Source organism: Pristiophorus japonicus, unplaced genomic scaffold, assembly GCF_044704955.1.
Source record: "Pristiophorus japonicus isolate sPriJap1 unplaced genomic scaffold, sPriJap1.hap1 HAP1_SCAFFOLD_278, whole genome shotgun sequence".
Classification (NCBI taxonomy): Eukaryota; Metazoa; Chordata; class Chondrichthyes; family Pristiophoridae; genus Pristiophorus; species Pristiophorus japonicus.
Genome location: NW_027252538.1, coordinates 283253 through 306318, shown reverse-complemented (window position 1 = coordinate 306318; position 23066 = coordinate 283253). Strand labels below are relative to the sequence as shown.

The 23066-nt window shown below is 48.7% G+C and overlaps 1 protein-coding gene and 2 long non-coding RNA genes across 3 annotated transcripts in view; 1 reads left to right on the top strand and 2 right to left on the bottom strand.

Annotated features, from left to right (window-relative positions):
• LOC139247642 (zinc finger protein 664-like) overlaps positions 1-23066 on the top strand; it is a 334128-nt gene that overhangs the window by 43236 nt on the left and 267826 nt on the right. The window lies entirely within an intron of this gene.
• The window catches only part of LOC139247648 (uncharacterized), a 497861-nt gene that overhangs the window by 294390 nt on the left and 180405 nt on the right, over positions 1-23066 (bottom strand). The window lies entirely within an intron of this gene.
• Positions 10265-21237, bottom strand: LOC139247650 (uncharacterized). The gene is made up of 3 exons (XR_011590945.1): positions 21156-21237; positions 19842-20172; positions 10265-11723 (listed from the first exon to the last, which is right to left on the bottom strand). It is a non-coding gene; the product is annotated as an uncharacterized lncRNA (long non-coding RNA).

The following is a 23066-nucleotide window of genomic DNA, read 5'->3' as shown; positions in this document are numbered from 1 at the left end:
CAATCAAATCTCCTCTCCATCGTCTCTGCTTCAATGAGAACAATCCCAGATTCTCCAGTCTATCCACGTAACTGAAGGCCCTCATTCCTGGAATCATCCTCATAAATCTTTTCTGCACCTTCTCTAAGGCCGTCATAGCCTTCCTAAAGTGTGGTGCCCAGAATTGGACACAAAACTCCAGTTGGGGGCCGAACCAGTGTTTTATACAGGTTCATCATAATTTCCACACTCATGTTCAGGATCCTGTAAGCCTTTTTAATTGCTTTCTCAACCTGCCTTGCCATCATCAGCAATTTATGCACATATACCCACAGGTCTCTCTCTTTGTGCACCCTTTTCAGGATTGCACCATTTAGTTTATATGTCCTCTCCTCATTCTTTTTACCTCATCCATTACACTACTTGGTGTATTCTATAGACCACCAGATAGTGGGAAAGATATGAGCTATGGAGAAAGGACAGGGGAATGGGCTGAGCTGAGAGTCGGCATGGGCTCGATGAGCTAAATGACCTTCTGTGCTGTAACGATTCTATGATTCTAAAGGGCCATTAATGGCCTTTTTAAAAATCGATTGAGACAGACAAACTTGCATTTATATAGCACCTTTCACAACACTGGACGTTCCAAAGTGCTTGCACCCAATTTTCAAGTGCAGTCACTGATGTAAAGTGGGAAATGCGGCAGCCAATATCTACAATATAATAATGACCAGATAATCTGTTTTAATTATGTTGATTGAGCGATGAATATTGGCGAGGGAACCAGGGATAACTCCCCTGCTCATCTTCAAAATTGTGTCATGGAATCTTTTACGTCCACCTGAGAGAGCAGAAAGGACCTCGGTTTAACGTCTCATCCAAAAGACAGCACCTCCGACACTGCAGCACTCCCTCAGCACTGCACTGGAGTGTCAGCCTAGATTTTGTGTTCAAGTCTCTGGAGTGTGACTTCAACCCACAACCTTCTGACTCAGATGTGAGTGTGCTACCCACTGAGCCACGGCTGGCTCGAACACACACAGGAGGGGAGCAAAGAGGAAAAGACCAACACATGTTCCTATATTTGAACCAAAGCTAGCCTGTGGGACCCACCAACGGAATCATGTCGATATCCTCTCAGTTGGTGAATAGTGAGTTGGGACAAAGAGATGCTCAAGAAACCAGAGGGCTTTCTTGACTGTTTCTATCCTCCCATTCAATATGATATTGCTTTCTCAAAAGTTACTCTATTTTTATTCAAAAAAAGATTAATTTTTTTTCGGTGGGGGGGGCGGGTGGAAATGCCCAAACAACCCATCAGCAGAAACTTTAAAAATGTTGTCTCTTATCGCCCTTTCCCAGCACTGGGGTAGTGAAACTGATTTTCAGGCCCAGCTGCTGCACAGGTTGGTTGAAATGACGAACAGTAATGGTGGTTACGATACCCACAAATCCCCGCGCTGCAGAAAGTGGTCCGGCCCCCGCGCTGAGTTGTGGCTGACACCGCGCAAGCGCCCCCTGCACCCCCGACAAACCACACACACAAGCGCCCGGCCCGTACCGCGCATGCTCGGCACAAACATCACCCGAGGGCCCAGATCACCGGCGGAAAGTTAGTTTTATGAGGGTTTTTTAAATAAATAACGGAGTGAAGCGTGGGCGGGGAAATAAATAAAATACAAACCGCAGATTCCGAGCGCCCCCGGCACCGAGTGCAGCGGACTGAGCGGCCGCAGCACGGGGTTTCCTGCAGGGTACCAGACTAGGCCATATGATCAACTCCACGGCCGTGACTGACGTGAACTCCCACCAATAGGGAGAGAGCGGGCGGGGCTTGGAGGGCTGAGGTGGCGGCGGGCCCTCCAACCAATCGGGAGGTTCGAGGGGCGGGACTTCCACTGCACAGACAAGAATAATCCAGCAGAGAGCGCTCTTCTGAGTTTAGGCGTGAACTCCTGAGTGGAATGGATACATGTAAGGGAAAACTCTGAGGAAAACACACGAGGGAAAAAAGGAATAGAAGCTTGTGAGACAAGTGGAATAGCTTTTTTAAATTTGTTTATGGGATGCGGGCATCGCTGGCGTTTATTGCACTCGAGAAGGTGATGAGCATGAAATTGTATTTAAATAAGCTTGTGTGGTGAAGCTGCTGTCCCTCTGGCCCTTCGAAAGGTTGCTCACTGTGGCCGCTCTCCCAGATTCCAGACCCAGCTCTGTGCTCACTGTGGCCCCTCTCCCAGATTCCAGCCCCAGCTCTGTGCTCACTGTGGCCCCTCTCCCAGATTCCAGCCCCAGCTCTGTGCTCACTGTGGCCCCTCTCCCAGATTCCAGACCCAGCTCTGTGCTCACTGTGGCCCTTCTCCCAGATTCCAGCTCTGTGCTCACTGTGGCCCCTCTCCCAGATTCCAGCCCCAGCTCTGTGCTTACTGTGGCCCCTCTCCCAGATTCCAGCTCTGTGATCACTGTGGCCCCTCTCCCAGATTCCTACCGCAGCTCTGTGCTCACTGTGGCCCCTCTCCCAGATTCCAGCCCCAGCTCTGTGCTCACTATGGCCTCTCTCCCAGATTCCAGCTCTGTGCTCACTGTGGCCCCTCTCCCAGATTCCAGCCCCAGCTCTGTGCTCACTGTGGCCCCTCTCCCAGATTCCAGCTCTGTGCTCACACTGTGGTCCCTCTTCCAGATTCAAGCTCTGTGCTCTCTCAGCTGCTCTCACCCGTGGCCAGTGCCACACAATCGTCCCCAGCACAGCTGAGCTGGACACCAAGCCCTGCCCCCTAGTTGCACCACCACTAATTGGAGGACCCGCCGCCAGTTCGCTCCTCCCACCTCCGCCGGGCTCTTCCCATTGGTCAGTGCTCCCGTCAGTCAGGCCGGGCCCGGGTGTCACGTGCTCCAGTTCACTCCGCCCCCTCACAACACCAGGTGACAGGCGGCTGAATCCACTCCATTCGGTGTCCGGGGAGCTCTCGACCGACTCTCGGGTTTGGATGTCACTATATTCCCTCTCCCCGCACCCACCTCGAGTTAAATCGGTTCAGAAAACGCATTTTCTGTCGGTGATTCGGCCTCAACGGCCGACCTTTCACAAGACACTAATAAAGTAAAATACTGCAGATGCTGGAAATCTCAGCGTCTGTGGAGAGAGAAACAGAGTTAACGTTTCAGGTCGATGACCCTTCGTCAAATCTGGCGAATGTTTGAAATGACACCGAGCCCGGTGCGCAGGCGCAGGAGAGGCCGGTTTGTGGGACTCCTGAGCATGCGCGGTGCCGAGCAGGTGAGCTGGACATTTAAAGGGACCCTGTCTCTGTCTGTGTTGTGGTTAATTCCAGGAACACTCTCCCAGAGTCATTCTAGAATGCAAAGATAAACCCCAGCTTCTATTCTCCACTGCCAACCATCTTCTTAAACACCTCTCCCCTAGCTCTTCCATGTTTAATCCGCGATCTCAGGGAACAAGGGGGGCAGATTCTAGAAACAATGGAGAAAAACCTTCGAGAAATTCAAGAGAATTTAAATTCTATTCAGGAGGAGCTCTCAACGTTGCAGAAACAGATGGAGCAAAAAGACGGACTGATATTTCTGAAGGTGAGGATTATATTGCGGATCAGTTCAGTGAAATTTTCCAGTCACAAAATAACCGACGATAACGGAAATAAATACAGCATTTGCTGAACATTTCTAAACTGATTTAAACCCATTGTTTTACCTGTTCATGGGCGGTTCTGCTATCGACATGGAATGATCCCACTCCCACACTGTCTGTCGAATCATAGGAATGAATTGCCGTGATCGTAGTACTTTGCTTATAATTATTTGTGTGCTGCCCCATTGTTTAATATCTGCCGGAACTCTCATTGCAATCCAGTTACAGTTCCATGTTGTGAGTGTGTGGGTGTGTCTGGTACGGTGGGTGTGACAGTCACTGTGTCTGTGAGTGGCACTGATGTATAGTTCCAGTATCTGACACACGAATCGGAATGTTCAACTACTTACAATCATAGAATCCTACAACACAAATGACCCATCGTGTCTGTGCAGCTCTTTGAAAAAACAATCCAATTAGTCCCACTCCTCTTTCCCCATAGTCCTGCATTTATTTCCTTTTCAAGTGTATTTCCAATTCCCTTTTTAAAATTACTATGGAATCTGCTTCTTCCACGCTGTCATTCAGTGCATTCCTGATCATCACAAGTCATTGTGGAACATCATCATCATAGGCAGTCCCTCGGAATCAAGGAAAACTTGCTTCCACTCTTAGAATAAGTCCTTAGGTGGCTGAACAGTCCAATACGAGAACCACAGTGCCTGTCACAGGTGGGCCAGACAGTGGTTGAGGGTAATGGAGGGTGGGACAGGTTTGCCACACGTTCTTTCCACTGCCTGCACTTGTCTTCTGCATGCAATCGGCAATGAGACTCGAGGCACTCCGCGCTCTCCCGGATGCACTTCCTCCACTTAGGGCAGTCTTTGGCCAGAGACTCCCAAGTGTCAGTGGAGATGTTGCACTTTATCAGGGAGGCTTTGAGGGTGTCCTTGTAACGTTTCCTCTGCCCACCTTTGGCTCATTTGCCATGAAGGAGTTCTGAGTAGAGCGCTTGCTTTCGGAGTCTTGTGTCTGGCATACAGACAATGTGGCCTGCCAAGCGGAGCTGATCAAGTGTGCTCAGTGCTTCAATGCTGGGGATTGCCTGGACGAAGACACTGATGATGGTGGATTTGCAGGATCTCGCGGAGGCACCATTGGTGGTATTTCTCCAGCGACTTGAGGTGTCGACTGTACATGGTCCACGTCTCTAAGCCAACAGAGGGACCTTGGAATACATGTCCACAGATCCCCGATGGTAGCAGGACAGGTAGATAAGGTTGTTAAGAAGGCATACGGAATACTTGCCTTCATTCACCGAGGCATTGAATACAAGAACAGGGAGATTATGCTTGAATTGTATAAAACACGAGTTAGGCTGCAGCTGGAGTACTGCGTACAGTTCTGATCACCACATTACAGGAAATATGTGATTGCACTAGAGAGGGTGCAGAGGAGATTTACAAGGATGTTGCCTGGATTGGAGAATTTTAGCTATGAGGAAAGATTCGATAGGCTGGGGGTTGTTTACTTTGGAACAGAGGAGACTGAGGGGAGACCATATTGAGGTGTATCGAATTATGAGGGGTCTGGATAGAGTGGATAGGAAGGGCCTATTTCCCTTAGAGGGGTCAACAACCAGGAGGCATAGATTTAAAGCAATCCGTAGCAGGTTTAGAGGGGATTTGAGGGGGAAATGTTTCACCCAGAGAGTGGTGGGGATCTGGAACTCACTGCCTGAAACGGTGGTAGAGGCAGAAAACCTCACCACATTTAAAAATACTTGAATATGTACTTAGAGACGTAACCTTTAAACCTACGTACCAAGAGCTGGAGCATAGGATTAGGCTGGATAGCGCTTTGTAGGCCGGCACGGACACAATGGGCTGAATGGCCTCCTGTCGTGCTGTACATTTCTATGATTCACTTAAAACCAATCCCCACGCTCCTTCATTTGTGTATGTGACCCCCAGGTCTCTGTTCCTGCACCCCATTTAAAATTGTACCATTTAGTTTATATTGCCTCTCCTCATTCTTTCTTCCAAAATGCATCACTTAACACGTCTCTGTTTTAAATTTTATCCGCCCTGTATCTGCTCATTTCACCAGCCTGTCGATGGCCTCCTGAAGTCTTTTACTGACCTCACTGTTTGTGTTTTATTTATTTCAGGAGGAAGCTTGTCAGAAGAGGAGGTAGGACATGTTCTTTACTGAAACTCTGCAGTTTGGTAAAGTGTTTATGGTCAATTTATAACATTAACTGTGTAATATTTACAGGATTAGTGAGGACTATCTCAAGCTGTCAGTAGCAGATGGCCCTTTACAATACACAATGTGGAGAGACATGATAGACGACATTAACCCCAGTAAATCTCCTATATTCCTTTCCCTGCTTTATATCACAGGCGGTCCATTGAACAAGGATGACATGCTTCCACGAGTTCACAGGTATTTCGATAAAGGACCCGATGTTCCAGTCCTGAACTCCAATTGAGTGGGTGGAAGATGCCTGTGCCTGGATTTTTATTAACGTGTGGTGACCGTTGCACATCAGCCACCACACGGGTTTGACAGAGCTAGGCCTTTATCCAGTGGCAAGGGTTAACCAGGACAACTGGAGATCTGCTCTGCTGCATGGACCTAGTGCGTGCACATATCGCAGTGTGGGCAGGTCCGTGCTACCACTGGGCCCTCGGTTCTTCTGGGCCCCGTACCCTCATCTCTCGCCGCTCCTCCACCATAAACATTCACCGCATCTCGCCACAAACACTCACTACTCATCCGCCCCGACCTTCCCACTCCTCTGTACCTGGGTCCTGCCAATGTTCCTGCCCACGTGCCAAAATGGCGACCAGTGTTTTGATGACGTCACCCAGTCGCCCATCTCAAAATCATTGCATACTTGGAGCAGCTCGCGCTGGAGGTTGGAGTGGTCCAGCTCTTATACTTGCCGACCTGCGGAACTGTTCTCTCGCATTTCTCAATCCAGATGAGAAAGGCCTAAACCGGCTTCCAGACCCTGGGTTAAAAGATCGCTGATGTCCGTGTCTAGTCTGGAAGTCAGGAGTCTTTGCATTGGATAAGGGAGGGCTTGGGATGATCTTACTGAAGTATTCAAGATCCTTAGCCACAGAGAGAAGATAAACATCCAGAGGTTTAACACAGTCAGAGTCGACAACAAAGTAGCGATAGTCTCGAACTCAGAGAATGGCGGGAAAATATAGCGGGGGGAGGGGGAAGGAGATAGGATGGTGGGGGAGGGGTTGTGGAGCAGAGGGGCAAAGTCGAGGAGCAGCCAGCAGCGGGCAGGACAATTCCTGCACCTCCCGGCCACAGAGAAACTTACACACAGAATAAATAGAAAGAACCTGTTTTTATATCCGACCTTTCACGACCTCAGGACGTCCCAAAGCTCTTTACAGACAATGAAGAGTTTTTAAAGTGTAGTCACTGTTGCAATTTGTGCACAGCAAGCTCCCACAAGCAGCAAAGTGATAATGACCAGATAACCAGTTTTCATGATGTTGGTTGATGGATAAATATTGTCCAGGACACCGGACGGAACTAATTCCTTGCATCATTCCCTCTGGGGCTTCCAGCAGTCCCTTTAAGGACCACAGGTTGGGCCATTCTACAGACTGTTCCACTGGGCGGGACTTGCACAGCTCATGCACCGACCAATGGAAGACCAAGATTGCACGGGGGTCCCATGTACATTCTGGGATGCGGTTTGCATCAACTAATGAGGCCTCCCCCATGTTTAGTGCGGGAATGCTGGATTCCTATTTTGCGGCTGCGGCATAATTTCCCGGCGGCCCTTAGTGGGAACCACTGCGGGTGATTTTTGTCTCGTTGCTGCTCTGTTTACGGTGTAAATCCGGACAATAGTGAGACGTAAATCACTCCCAACTACTTTATGCAGAGGGTATGGGAAGTAATACATTGTGGGAAGTGGTTTGAGATATTTGTCAGGAACATTGGAAATGTAAGTTTCTCCTTCAGATGTAATTGCAGTGTGTTTATTTCCATCGCATTCCTTATACTGGACGCTGTCTTACCTGTGAAATATTTTATTCACAACACTACATTCCTTGTGGCCTTTGGAAATAGCTTCCCCCACCCCTCTCTCTGCTCCTCAACCCCCCCCCCCCACCTGCTCTTTCTCCCCCCTCTTCTCTCTCTCTCCACCCCCCTGTGCTCTCTTCCCCTCCGCTCTCTGTCCCCCACTTTTCCTCCCCCCGCACTCTCTCCCCCCCCACCCGCTCTCTCTCCCCCTCCCCCCACGCGAAGGCAGAATATTATCTGAATGGTGACAGATTAGGAAAAGGGGAGGTGCAACGAGACCTGGGTGTCATGGTACATCGGTCATTGAAAGTTAGCATACAGGTACAGCAGGCGGTGAAGAAGGCCTTCCTAGTTAGGGGATTTGAGTATGGGAGCAGGGAGGTCTTACTGCAGTTGTACAGGACCTTAGTGAGGCCTCACCTGGAATATTGTGTTCAGTTTTGGTTTCCTAATCTGAGGAAAGACGTTCTTGCTATTGAGGGAGTGCAGCGAAGGTTCACCAGATTGATTCCCGGGATGGCAGGACTGACAAATGAGGAGAGACTGGATCAACTGGACCTCTATTCACTGGAGTTTAGAAGGATGAGGGGGGATCTCATAGAAATATATAAAATTCTGACGGGACTGGACAGGTTAGATGCAGGAAGAACGTTCCCGATGCTGTGGAAGTCCAGAACCAGGGAACATAGTCTAAGGATAAGGGATAAGCCATTTAGGACTGAGATGAGGAGAAACTTTTTCACTCAGAGTTGTGGAATTCCCTGCCGCAGAGAGTTGTTGATGCCAGTTCATTGGATATATTCAAGAGGGAGTTAGTTATGGCCCTTACGGCTAAAGGGATCAAGGGGTATGGAGAGAAAGCAGGAAAGGGGTACTGAGGTGAATGATCAGCCATGATCTTATTGAATGGTGGTGCAGGCTCGAAGGGCCGAATGGCCTACTCCTGCACCTAATTTCTATGTTTCTATCCTGCTCTGTCCAGTGGTTTTCGGGTCTTTATCTCCGGGCACTGATTCGGGCTCAAAATCGACGTAAATCGCCCCCCAGGGCGTAAACCCTGGAGCAGCAGCTGATTCTATGATCACAACCCAGAGCCCGAGTGGGCACTTTAAACAGGAAAGTGTTTGAACAAATCACAGCAAGAAACTGAATCACTGACTGTTGTATTTTAACTTTCCCCAAGCTCCAGCCTCTATGACTCTGGATCCGAACACAGCGAATCCCTGGCTCATCCTGTCTGAGGACCGGACCCGTGTGAGACATGGAGACAAACGGCAGCTGCTCCCTGACACCCTGGAGAGGTTTGATCCCTGGGGCTGTGTCCTGGGATCAGAGGTGGAGGTGTGGAACAAGGTGGGGTCTGGAAGTGGTCAGAGAGTCTGCCGGGGGAAAAGGGCCATTCACCCCGAGCACAGAGACCGGATACTGGATTGTGGGGCTGGATCCCGGAAGAGGCTATTTTGCCGGCACCTCCCCCTCACTAACCCACCTCACCCAGAGTGTGAAGCCCCTGACGATCAGGGTGTACCTGGACTATGAGGGTGGACAGGTGTCATTTTACAATGCAGACAACTTGTCCCATCATGTCCCATCTCCACACTTTCACTGAGAGAATCTTTCCCTACTTCTCCCCGGGGCTGAATGATGGCGGGAAAAACTCCGCACCACTGACAATCTGTGGAGTTAAAGGTCACTAACAGGCCCATCCCAAAATTTCAACCTGCCACCTGCTGGCCGTTGGTCCCAGTCACAGGTGGTGCAGGGAGGGAGCTGGGGAGCGAGGGAGAGAAAGCGCGTGCGCGGAGGGGGGTGGAGAAGAGAGAAGAAACAAATCGATGGTGAATTGTAGACGGGGAGTTACTGGGTGGAATGAGCTGTGTAACACAAGAATCCGATGATCTTGCTGCCTGTAATGTTGCTCCACAGGCAGAAGGTGACACTACATGGCGGTGTTTGAGATGAATTAGTGCAACACCTCTTCTGGCAAGCCTGTTATTAAACTACACAACAGGAGCGACATTGATTTTTTAAAAGTGAATTGGGGGCTTAACTACATCCCAGAGTCATGTACTAAATGTTTTTATTTTAAATTTGCACCTTACCCATCCCTGGAATTTAGAAGTTTAAGACGTGATTTGATCGAAGTTTTCAAGATATTAAGAACCGAGAGTAAGCCTTTCCGCTGCGTGGGTTGTCTAGGACTAGGGGCACCGTCCAAAAATTATAGCCAGGCCTTTCAGGAGTGAAGTTAGAAAATACTTCGACACACAAATGGTGGGAGAAGTTTGGAATTTTCTTCTGCAAACCACAATTGATGCAGCTTCAATTGTTAATTTTAAACCGGAGATTGATGGATTTTCGTTAACCAAAGGGATTGTGGGATATGGGCCAAAGCCGGGTTTATGGAGACAGGTCACAGATCAGTCGTGATCTCATTGAATGGTGGGACAGGCTCCAGGGGCTGAATGGCCTCCTCCTGCTCTTATCCTGAACTAACAGGACTGATTTTAAGAGCCCCCGCCTGGTGTAACCGGAGCGATAGTCGCCTGGAAATGGCACTAAAGTTTACACTGGTGCTTCAGCCATCGTCACCGTGGGTGGGGTCCCGAGATGGGCTGCGGGAACGCCTGCCTGTTTCAGGGGGGGAAACCTCATCAAACCGGGGTCCCGTGACGTACAGAGGACCCTGACTGCAATTCTGAGGTACAAATGGGCGGAGTGAGGGCACGTTGAGCGGCCGAACCAGCTGCTCTTCAAACACTCGCTGGAGGCCGCTCAGAAATATTTTTTATAAAACAGATCTCTTTCCTAAAAACAAACACATTCCTGACATCGCAACCATTATATTTCTAATTTACTTCATTTTGTTCACAAATATTTTCAACCTTCCCTGTGTTCTACTCCCTTCAAGGCCGTTCCTTCATCTTTGTCCATGAAAGTGTGAACATTTCATGTTGAAAGTCTCTTCTGTATTTGTTTCATTCGTTGCTGGGATATGGTGGTGCAAGGCCAGCATTTATTGCCCATCCCTAATTGCCCTCGAGAAGGGGGTGGTGAGCCACCTTCTTGAAACACTGCAGTCCGTGTGGTGAAGGTGCTCCCACAGGGATGCTAGGGAGGGAGTTCCAGGATTTTGATCCAGCGATGAAGGAACAGCTGATATATTTACCAAGTGAGGATGGTGTGTAATGTGAAGGGGAACTTGTAGGTGAGGGTGTTCCCCTGCAACTGCTGCCCTTGTCCCTCTGGGTGGTAGAGGTCGTGGGTTTGGGAGTTGCTGCAGTGCAACGTGTAGATGGTACACACTGCAGCCACGGTACGCCGGTGGTGGAGGGAGTGAATGTTGAAGGTGGTGGATGGGGTGCCAATCAAGCGGGATGATTTGTCCTGGATGGTGTCGAGCTTCTTGAACTTTGTTGGAGCTGCACTCATCCAGGAAAGTGGAGAGTATTCCATCACACTCCTGACTTATGCCTTTGAGATGGGGGAAAGGCTTTGGGGAGTCAGGAGGTGATTGAAAGTGATTTGACCAAATCAGTTGTGAATATACTCGTGCATTAATTTTCCAGTTTTAAATCATGAGAGAACCCAGTGTAACAGGTTAATGATTTAGATCACTGTTTTTGTTTACTAATGAATGAATTCTAATGGACGACTGCTTCTAAAATAGTTGTGATGATTAGATTGTTGCATTATAAATCATGAATCAGACATCAAGTGCTGCCATTTCATCTATTTTCTTATTTGAAGGGGTATGGATATTATTTACATTCTTTTACTCGTGTCTGGTATTCTTAAGATGTGCCCACTTATTGAGGGTTTTACGGGTTAAGTTAGAAACCAGGAAAGGCCCTCCGTACCAGGGTTGAGAATGTCCATTACATGTCTCCACACTCTATACTGGGTGGGTCCCTTAAACGCTCCCAGAGACAGGCTGCCTCTCGCTATGTTTGGCTGATAGTATGCTTCACTAATAATGTAAATATGAAATATTGAACAGCAGAAAATAAAACCGCTCTTCAATATCCTACTTTATAATGTTGTTCAGTTATTTTTGGAGCGTGTCGTACCTCTGCTCCTCCGGCGGACTCTCCTGAAATAGACAGAAACACAAATGTTAACGCACAGCAGACCGCTGGCAGTGCTCAAACAGACTGAACAAGGCTCGACTTTGCAGCATGAGAGAGCTAGAGAATCAATAGTAAAGTGTGGAGCAACTCACTGATCTCAGCTGCCCAAAACCTGAAGTGATATGCTCCTCCTGTACCATGTGGGAACTCGGGGACACTTCCGGTGTCCCTGACAACTACGTGTGTGGGAAGTGTACCCGCCTCCAGCTCCTGACGGACCGCGTTGCGGAATTGGAGCTGAGGGTGGATTCACTCTGGAGCATCCACGATGCTGAGAATGACGTGAGTAGCACGTGTAGCGAGTTGGTCTTACCGCAGGTGAAGGGTCCACAGCCAGATAGGGAATGGAAGACCAACAGGAAGAGCAGTGCAAGGAAGGTAGTGCAGGGGTCCCCTGCGGTCATCCTCCTGCAAAACAGATACACCGCTTTGAGTACTGTTGGGGGGGATGACTTACCAGGGGAAGGCAGCAGCAGCAAAGTTCAAGGCACCATGGCTGGCTCTGCTGCACAGGAGGGCAGGAAAAAGAGTGGGAGAGCGATAGTAATAGGGGATTCAATTGTAAGGGGAATGGATAGGCATTTCTGCGGCCGCAACCGAGACTCCAGGATGGTATGTTGCCTCCCTGGTGCAAGGGTCAAGGATGTCGCGGAGCAGGTGCAGACATTCTGAAAAGGGAGGGTGAACAGCCAGTTGTCGTGGTGCACATTGGTACCAACGATATAGGTAAAAAACGGGATGAGGTATTACGAGACGAATTTAAGGAGCTAGGAGCTAAATTAAAAAGTAGGACCTCAAAAGTAGTAATCTCAGGATTGCTACCAGTGCCACGTGCTAGTCAGAGTAGGAATAGCAGGATAGCTCAGATGAATACGTGGCTTGAGCAGTGGTGCAGCAGGGAGGGATTCAAATTCCTGGGGCATTGGAACCGGTTCTGGGGGAGGTGGGACCAGTACAAAACGGACGGTCTGCACCTGGGCAGGACCGGAACCAATGTCCTAGGGGGAGTGTTTGCTAGTGCTGTTGGAGATGAGTTAAACTAATATGGCAGGGGGATGGGAACAAAATGGAGACAGAAGCAAAAGACAGAAAGGAGATGAGTAAAAGTGGAGGGCAGAGAAACCCAAGGCAAAAAACAAAAAGGGCCACTTTACAGCAAAATTCTAAAGGGTCAAAGTGTAATAAAGAGGCAAGCCTGAAAGCTCTGTGCCTCAATGCGAGGAGTATTTGGAATAAGGTGGACGAATTAACTGTGCAGATAGCAGTTAATGGATACGATGTGATTGGCATCACAGAGACATGGCTCCAGGGTGACCAAGGCTGGGAACTCAACATCCAAGGGTATTCAACATTTAGGAAAGATGGACAGAAAGGAAAAGAAGGCGGGGTGGCGTTGCTGGTTAAAGAGGAAATTAATGCAATTGTAAGAAAGGACATTAGCTTGGATGATGTGGAATCGGTATGGGTGGAGCTACGGAATACCAAGGGGCAGGAAACGCGAGTGGGAGTTGTGCACAGACCTCCAAACAGTAGTAGTGATGTTGGGGAGGGCATCAAACAGGAAATAAGGGGTGCTTGCAATAAAGGTGCAGCAGTTATCATGGGTGACTTTAATATGCATATAGATTGGGCTAACCAAACTGGAAACAATGCGGTGGAGGAGGATTTCCTGGAGTGCATAACGCATGGTTTTCTAGACCAATATGTCAAGGAACCAACTAAGGGGGAGGCCATCTCAGACTGGGTGTTGTGTAATGAGAGAGGATTAATTAACAATCTCGTTGTGCGAGGCCCTTGGGGAAGAGTGACCATAATATGGTGGAATTCTACATTAGGATGGAGAAGGAAACAGTTAATTCAGAGACCATGGTCCAGAACTTAAAGGGTAACTTTGAAGGTATGAGGCGTGAATTGGCTAGGATAGATTGGCGAATGATACTTAAGGGGTTGACAGTGGATGGGCAATGGCAGACATTTAGAGACCGCATGGATGAACTACAACAATTGAACATGCCTGTCTGGCAGAAAAATAAAAAAGGGAAGGTGGCTCAACCGTGGCTATCAAGGGAAATCAGGGATGGTAATAAAGCCAAGGAAGTGGCATACAAATTGGCCAGAAATAGCAGTGAACCAGGGGACTGGGAGAAATTTAGAACTCAGCAGAGGAGGAAAAAGCGTTTGATGAGGGCAGGGAAAATAGAGTGCGAGAGAAAGCTTGCAGGGAACATTAAAATGGACTGCAAAAGCTCCTATTGATATGTAAAGAGAAAAAGGTTAGTAAAGACAAACGTTGGTCCCCTGCAGTCAGAATCAGGGGAAGTCATAACTGGGAACAAAGAAATGGCAGACCAATTGAACAAGTACTTTGGTTCGGTATTCACTAAGGAGGACACAAACAACCTTCCGGATATAAAAGGGGTCAGAGGGTCTAGTACGAAGGAGGAACTGAGGGAAATCCTTATTAGTCGGGAAATTGTGTTGGGGAAATTGATGGGATTGAAGGCCGATAAATCCCCAGGGCCTGATGGTCTGCATCCCAGAGTACTTAAGGAGGTGGCCTTGGAAATAGCGGATGCATTGATAGTCATTTTCCAACATTCCATAGACTTTGGATCAGTTCCTATGGAGTGGAGGGTAGCCAATGTAACCCCACTTTTTAAAAAAGGAGGGAGAGAGAAAACAGGAAATTATAGACCGGTCAGCCTTACATCGTTAGTGGGTAAAATGATGGAATCAATTATTAAGGATGTCATAGCAACGCATTTGGAAAGAGGTGACATGATAGGTCCAAGTCAGCATGGATTTGTGAAAGGGAAATCATGCTTGACAAATCTTCTGGAATTTTTTGAGGATGTTTCCAGTAGAGTGGAAAAGGGAGAACCAGTTGATGTGGTGTATTTGGACTTTCAGAATGCTTTTGACAAGGTCCCATACAAGAGATTAATGTGCAAAGTTAAAGCACATGTGATTGCGGGTAGTGTGCTGACGTGGATTGAGAACTGGTTGGCAGACAGGAAGCAAAGAGTAGGAGTAAATGGGTACTTTTCAGAATGGCGGGCAGTGACTAGTGAGGTAACGCAAGGTTCTGTGCTGGGGCCCCAGCTGTTTACATTGTACATTAATGATTTAGACGAGGGGATTAAATGTAGTATCTCCAAATTTGCGGATGACACTAAGTTGGGTGGCAGTGTGAGCTGCGAGGAGGATGCTATGAGGCTGCAGAGTGACTTGGATAGGTTCGGTGAGTCGGAAAATGCATGGCAGATGAAGTATAATGTGGATAAATGTGAGGTTGTCCACTTTGGTTGTAAAAACAGAGAGACAGACTATTATCTGAATGGTGACAGATTAGAAAAAGGGGAGGTGCAACGAGACCTGGGTGTCATGGTACATCAGTCATTGAAGGTTGGCATGCAGGTACAGCAGGTGGTTAAGAAAGCAAATGGCATGTTGGCCTTCATAGCGAGGGGATTTGAGTACAGGGGCAGGGAGGTATTACTACAGTTGTACAGGGCCTTGGTAGGCCACACCTGGAGTATTGTGTACAGTTTTGGTCTCCTAACTTGAGGAAGGACATTCTTGCTATTGAGGGGGTGCAGCGAAGGTTCACCAGACTGATTCTCGGGATGGCGGGAGTGACATATCAAGAAAGACTGGATCAACTGGGCTTGTATTCACTGGAGTTCAGAAGAATGAGAGAGGATCTCATATAAACGTTTAAAATTCTGACGGGTTTAGACAGGTTAGATGCAGGAAGAATGTTCCCAATGTTGGGGAAGTCCAGAACCAGGGGTCACAGTGTAAGGATAAGGGGTAAGCCATTTTGGACCGAAATGAGGAGAAACTTCTTCACCCAGAGAGTGGTGAACCTGTGGAATTCTCTACCACAGAAAGTTGTTGAGGCCAATTCACTAAATATATTCAAAAAGGAGTTAGATGTACTCCTTACTACTAGGGGGATCAAGGGGTATGGCGAGAAAGCAGGAATGGGTTACTGAAGTTGCATGTTCAGCCATGAACTCATTGAATGGCGGTGCAGGTTCGAAGGGCCGAATGGCCTACTCCTGCACCTATTTTTTTTATGTTTCTATGTTTGGGCCTTTGAGAGGAGCAGATGGTAACTAATGGAAGGAAACGGTTGTAAAGCTAATAAGCAAAGACCAGTGGATAGTATTGGACAAATTGAGTCAGTTTAGTGAAGTGCATGGTCTGGTACTCCATAATGAGGGCGAGTCACTGGGGAGCTGGGACAGGGATTTTTGCAAACAGATACAGGGGCAGCAAGAAACAGAAATAACTGCTGGGGGAAACTGAGCACATAAGATAATAGAGGATGTACTGACGGCAGGAAGAATGCTTGTAAAGACACTAAGAAAGTCACCTTTCTTAAGGAAGGATATACTAGCTTTGGAGGGGGTACAGAGACGATTCACTAGGCTGACTCCGGAGATGAGGGGGTTACCTTATGATAATAGATTGACTAGACTGCGTCTTTTCTCGTTGGAGTTCAGAAGGATGAGTGGTGATCTTATAGAAACATTTAAAATAATGAAAGGGATAGACAAGATAGAGGCAGAGAGGTTGTTTCCTCTGATCGGGGAGACTAGAACTAGGGGGCACAGCCTCAAAATATGCGGGAGCCAATTTAAAACCGAGTTGAGAAGGAATTTCTTCTCCCAGAGGGTTGTGAATCTGTGGAATTCTCTGCCCAAGGAAGCAGTTGAGGCTAGCTCATTAAATGTATTCAAATCACAGATAGATAAATTTTTAACCAATAAGGGAATTAAGGGTTACGGGCAGCGGGCGGGTAAGTGGAGCTGAGTCCACGGCCAGATCAGCCATGATCTTGTTGAATGGCGGAGCAGGCTCGAGGGGCTAGATGGCCTACTCCTGTTCCTAATTCTTCTGTTCTTGCAACAATGTGCAGATATAGGAACATAGGAACAGGAGTAGGCCATTCAGCCCCTCGAGACTGTTCCACCATTTCATTAGATCAAGCACTAACTCCGAATGCAGAAGACCAAGTAATGGAGGAACAAGTAGTTCAGAAGCCAGAGAACATAGTTAGGACAAAGATGCAGTTCATAGAATCATAGAAATTTACAGCAGGGCAGGAGGCCATTTCGGCCCATTGTGTCCGTGCCGGCCGACGAAGAGTTATCCGGCCTAATCCCACTTTCCAGCTCTCGGTCCTAGCCCTGTAGGTTATGGCACTTCAAGTGCACATTCAAGTACGTTTTAGTAGTGGTGAGGTTTTCTGCCTCTACCAACCTTTCGGTAAGTGAGTTCCATACCCCAACCACCCTCTGGGTGAAAACATTTCCCCTCAAATACCCGCTAAACCTCCTACCAATTACTTTAAATCTATGGCCCCTGCTTGTTGACCCCACTGCTAAGGGAAATAGGTCCTTCCTATTCACTCAGCTCTCTCCTCAGCCTCCTCTTTGCCAAAGAATAAACAATCTCAGCCTATCCAGTCTTTCCTCAAAGCTAAAATTCTCCAGTCCAGGCAACATCCTCAGAAATCCCGTCTGCTACTGTAAAGTCCATGTGTGTCTGTGTCATCTCATGTACATGTACAGTACACAGCGGGTAAAGGGGAACGATTCACTCCCGGCTGCTTCTGTGAAGCCCGTTTGTGTCTCAGTTTCAGCTCCTGTACACAGCGGGTAAAGGGGAACGATTCACTCCCGCCTGGTACTGTATGGCTCGTGTGCCTCTCAGTGCCAGCTCCTGTACATGTACAGTACACAGTGGGTAAAGGGGAACGATTCACTCCCCTCTGGTACTGTAGAGCCCGCGTGTGTCTCAGTGCCAGCTCCTGTACACAGCGGGTAAAGGAACAATTCACTCCCGGCTGCTTCTGTAAAGTTCGTGCGTGTCTCAGTGTCAGCTCCTGTACACAGCGGGTAAAGGGGAACGATTCACTCCCGCCTGGTACTGTAGAGCCCGTGCCTCTCAGTGCCAGCTCCTGTACATGTACAGTACACAGTGGATAAAGGGGAACGATTCACTCCCGCCTGGTACTGTACGGCCCATGTGCCTCTCAGTGCCAGCTCCTGTACATGTACAGTACAGTGGATAAAGGGGAACGATTCACTCCTGCCTGGTACTGTACGGCCCATGTGCCTCTCAGTGCCAGCTCCTGTACATGTACAGTACACAGCGGGTAAAGGAACAATTCACTCCCCTCTGCTACCGTAGAGCCTGTGTGTCTCAGTGTCAGCTCCTCTACACTGCTCAGTGTCCCACCATGTAATGTGTATTCCCTTGTCTTGTTAGCCCTCCCCAAATGCATGACCTCACACTTCTGCGGATTGAATTCTATTTGTCACTGTTCTGCCCACGTGACCATTCACGGATATCTTCCTGCAGTCTGTTAATGTGCAGGGAGATTCTGGCTGTAGGGAGGTGGGTGGTGATGAGTGCGGTAATGATGATGAGTTGGTTACCCAGAGATAGGTCTGTGCACATTGAAGATAAATGACAAAAGGTACTGGAGGAGCAGGGGGGTTCTAAATGACAATGTATGAAATCCTGTAAGGGCTCTGAACCCTCCCATGCAAGGATGGCCGAGAAAATCAAGGCAATTCCCTGTGTTATACTTCCTGTTTTTGGTGACAAAGATGTTTGCAAAGAAAATCGCAAATTATGTAAATCTGCTGTGAAAATAATACTGGGACGTTGAAGCGTAAATGGCATCGTTCTTGTGACAAAAAATGGGAGAGAGATGACCAAATAAAAACCATGGAACTGGTCAGGAACGTTGAAGTAGCTGCAAGAAGCATTTACATTGGAGGAGGGAGAAGGCCAGGAGGAAAGGTGATCCACATGACATTGATTACAGAGTGGAATCTAGACAGCAGGTGGGTGATATACAAGAACCAGGCAACATTAACAAGGGTAAACTAGGGTCCAAAAGATGGAACATCTACAGTAAGCTGTATAGAAGTGAATGCTGAATGCATTCAGAATAAGCAATTCCAAAACACGAGGTTACTGCAGCACTCGGGAACTCCAGTGTTGTGGGAATATTATAAACATAGCTGACTGCAGAGGATGGTGCACAGGGACAGGAGTTCCACCAGTTAGATCATGGCTGATATGTACCTCAACTGCATTTACCCACTTCTGCTCCATATCCCTTGATGCCCTTAACCAACAACAATCTACCCATCTCAGTCTGGAAAATGGTGAATTGTTTGATTCTCGCATTCAGTCTTTTGAGGGAGAGAGTTCCAGATTTCCACAACTCTGTGAATGAATAATTTTTGTAAGAGTATTCAGGCACAGCAGAGTAGACAGCAGGGATGTGATGTGGGCCTGGATGTCAAAGACACGAGGAGATTAAAGCTGTTGATCCTGTGAAAGAGCTGTCCAATTTATTCCCACACCCAATCCTTTCCCCATAACCCTGCAAATGAGTTCTCTCCAGCTACATGTCCCATTGCCCTTTGAACGTCCCGATGGAATCTGCTTCTACCGCCCTTTCAGGTTCCAAATCTGAAAACATATCTCCACATTTCCCCTCTAGTTCTCTTGCCAATTATTTTAGATCTGTGACCTCGGGCTACCGATCCGGTTGTCAGAAGAAACAGCTTCTCCCGTTTGCTCAATCAAAACCCCCTCAGAATTTTGATTACCTCCATTAGGTGTCCCCTTGACCTTTGCTGCTCTAAGGAGAACAATCCCAGCTTCTGCTATCTCTCTACTTTACTGAAGTCCCTCATTCCTACTCTCATCCCAATAAACCTCCTCCTTACTCTCTCCAAGACTTTGACATCCTTCCTCAAGTCTGCTTCCCAGAATTCTACACAATACTCCAGCTGCAGCCTAACCAGTGATGTGTAAAGGTTCAGCATGACTCCCTCGTATTGAATTCAATGCCCCCGTTTACAAAGCCAAGTACCCCACAGGCTTTCTTGACTGTCTTATCAACTTGCCCTGCCACCTTCAAAGATTTACCCCAGTTCATTCTGTTTTTGCACAACCCTCAAAATAGCACCATTTAGATTATACTGCCTCTCCATGTTGTTCTTCCCAAAGTGCATCACTACACACTCATCCGCATTAAACTGTACCTGCCATGTGTCTGCCCATTTCTCCAGTCTGTCTTTGTCTTCCTGAAGTCTGATTCTATCCTGCTCACTATTCACTACGTTGCCAAGTTTTGACTCATCTGCAAACTTCAAAATTGTACTTTCTATCCCCAAGTTCAGGTCTTTTATCTACAGCAAGGAAAGCTTATCATGAATTGTCTCAGATTTCCCTCAGATTTGTCTCCATTCTGAATAAAATATCATCCTTTTCCTCATTCAGTTCTTTGACCAAATTCGGTTCCTTTTCATCCAAAATATTGCACAATGTGGAAAATTCAGAGTCGATGAGGTTCTGCGATTGATTCGACTGTTCCTGTGAAGACAGAGAGAGTTTGTTGAAGAAGGAAACAAAACTATCGCAGCTCACCAGCACATTGATCATAATGCTTAATAAACGCCAAGCCACGCTGCTGAAAATGCACAGGGATAGAGTTGTTAGCCAGCATGGGATACATAACACGCTAACTGTACAGGCACAGCCCACATCGACCCACTGAGAATTCACCGGCATTTCAGAGATGCTCTCTTGCTGTTCAAACTCAAAATCGTCAAAAGAGGTTTTCTTCTGCCTCGGAGAATGTAGGATTGTCTTCATTTTCTCCTGGGATTGAAACTCCGAGATCTGAAGATAATTGGCAAATGGCAAAAAAAAATCCAGGGAGTAAATGAGGGGATACATTTTTGCACAGTGAGTTATGGTGATCTGGAGTGCACTGCCTGAAAGGGTGGTGGAAGCAGATTCAATAGTAACTTTCAAAAGAGAATTAGATAAATTGTTGAATAGGAGACATTCGCAGGGCTCTGGGGTAAGAGCAGGGAGTGAGACTAATGGGACAGCTCTTTCACAGGCACGATGGGCCTAATGGCCTCCTCCTGTGCTGTGGGCGTCGATGATTCTCGGAGCTGACAAGAGCCACGGCGCTGCTAAAATTAAAAAAATTAAAAGTAAATTTATAATTTGTACAATCGGCAAAGTGTTAAACTGGGCAATGTGACCCCTCCTTCACCTCCACATTCCTGTCCCATCTCCTCCTCACATTCCACCCCCTCCTCCTCACTGCCCCATCCTCTGCCCCCATCTCCTCCCCACATCTTAACCCGCATTCTCCCACCTCCCCTCAACCACACTGTCCCCCTCCTCACACACCACCCACATCCTCACCCCCATTCCGCCTCCTTACACCTATCCTCACTTTCCACCCCACATCCAGCTCCAATCCTCCTCCTCATCATCCATCATCTCCCCCCACCGCCGGGTATAAAACCAGGCGGCCGCTCCCACCGGCTCCAACTCACCGACACAAAGGGCCCAGCGCCGCGTCACTGGCGCCCGGCCCAAACACACTGCCCGAGCTCCGAGTCTCACTGAGGCCTGGGTCCGGGTCCGGGTCCGCCTCCCTCACTCTGAGTGACAGGCGCTCCGGCCAATCCGCTTCCCCCGGGAGAGCCCCGCCCCCGTGAACCCGCCTCCCTCACTCTGAGTGACAGGTGCTCAGGCCAATCCGCTCCCCCGGGAGCTCCTCACTGGGCCGCCCCTAGCCAATAAGCGCCGCCGGGAGGCGGGGTTTGCGGCCATGATTTGGGTTGAGCGAGGCTCGCGCTCGGAGCTTGGCGGTTGGGTTGAAATATTTGAATGTTTAACGGGCGATGACCTTTGCCCCTGTGTTCCACTCCAGGACATTGTGACGTATTTACTGAGGCGGCCGAGAGCTCGGGCCTAACACTAAACATCCGTAAGACAAAGGTCCTCCAGCAGCCTGTCCCCGCCGCACAGCACTGCCCCCCAGTCAGCAAGGTCCACGGCGCGGCCCTGGACACCGGGGACCATTCCCCAAACCTCGGGAGTCTCTTATCAACAAGGGCAGGCATTGACCACCAGATCCAACACCGCCTCCAGTGCGCCAGTGCAGCCTTCGGCCGCCTGAGGAAAAGAGTGTTTGAAGACCAGGCCCTCAAACCTACCACCGAGCTCATGGTCTACAGGGCTGTAGTAATAGCCGCCCTCCTGTATGGCTCAGAGACATGGACCATGTACAGCAGACAGCTCAAGTCGCTGGAGAAATACCACCAACGATGTCTCCGCAAGATCCTGCAAATCCCCTGGGAGGACAGACGCACCAACGTTAGCGTCCTCGACCAGGCCAACATCCCCAGCATTGAAGCACTGACCACACTCGACCAGCTCCGCTGGGCAGGCCACATTGTCCGCATGCCTGACACAGGACTCCCAAAGCAAGCGCGCTACTCGGAGCTCCGTCACGGCAAACGAGCCAAAGGTGGGCAGAGGAAACGTTACAAGGACACCCTCAAAGCCTCCCTGATAAAGTGCAACATCCCCACTGACACCTGGGAGACCCTGGCCAAAGACCGCCCTAAGTGGAGGAAGTGCATCCGGGTGGGCGTTGAGCTCTTCGAATCTCAACGCCACGAGCGTGAAGAGGTCAAGTGCAGGTAGCGGAAGGAGCGTGTGATAAATCAGTGCCACCCACCCCTTCCTCCGACAAATATCTGTCCCACTTGTGACAGGGTCTTTGGCTCTTGTATTGGACTGTTCAACCACCAAAGAACTCATATTTTAGGAGTGGAAGCAAGTTTTCCTTGATTCCGAGGGACTGCCTATGAAAAGAAAGAGGGATTGGCGGGTAACAACAACAACTTGTGTTTATATAGTGCCTTTAATGCAGTAAAAGGTCCCCAGGTGCTTCACAGGAGGGTCACAGATTGTTTTGTCTATTCCGAGGCGGATCTGCGATTGTCACCGAACTAATCTGCCTCCCACAATATCTACAGAATCCCGGGAATACCCGCAACCTCCCCGAGAATGGTCTTCATCATCATCAGCGCTCCCTGGCACCAGGATGACTTGCTTCCACATGGGTTTGCAGATGTTTCAATGAAGGAGCCGATATTCCAGTCCTGAACTCCAATTGAAGGGTGGAAGATGCCTGTGCCTGGATTGTTTTAACGTGTGGTGACCGTCTCACACCAGCCACCACACGGGATTGACAGAGCTTGGCCTTTATCCAGTGGCAAGGGTTAACCAGGACGGCTGAAGACCTGCTCTGCTTCAAGGACCTAGTGCGCACACATATCGCAGTGTGGGCAGGTCCGTGCTGTCCCTGGGCTCTCGGCTCTTCTGGGCCCGTACCCTCATTCACCGCACCTCCGCCACGATCTCTCACCATTCCTCCGCCACGATCTCTCACC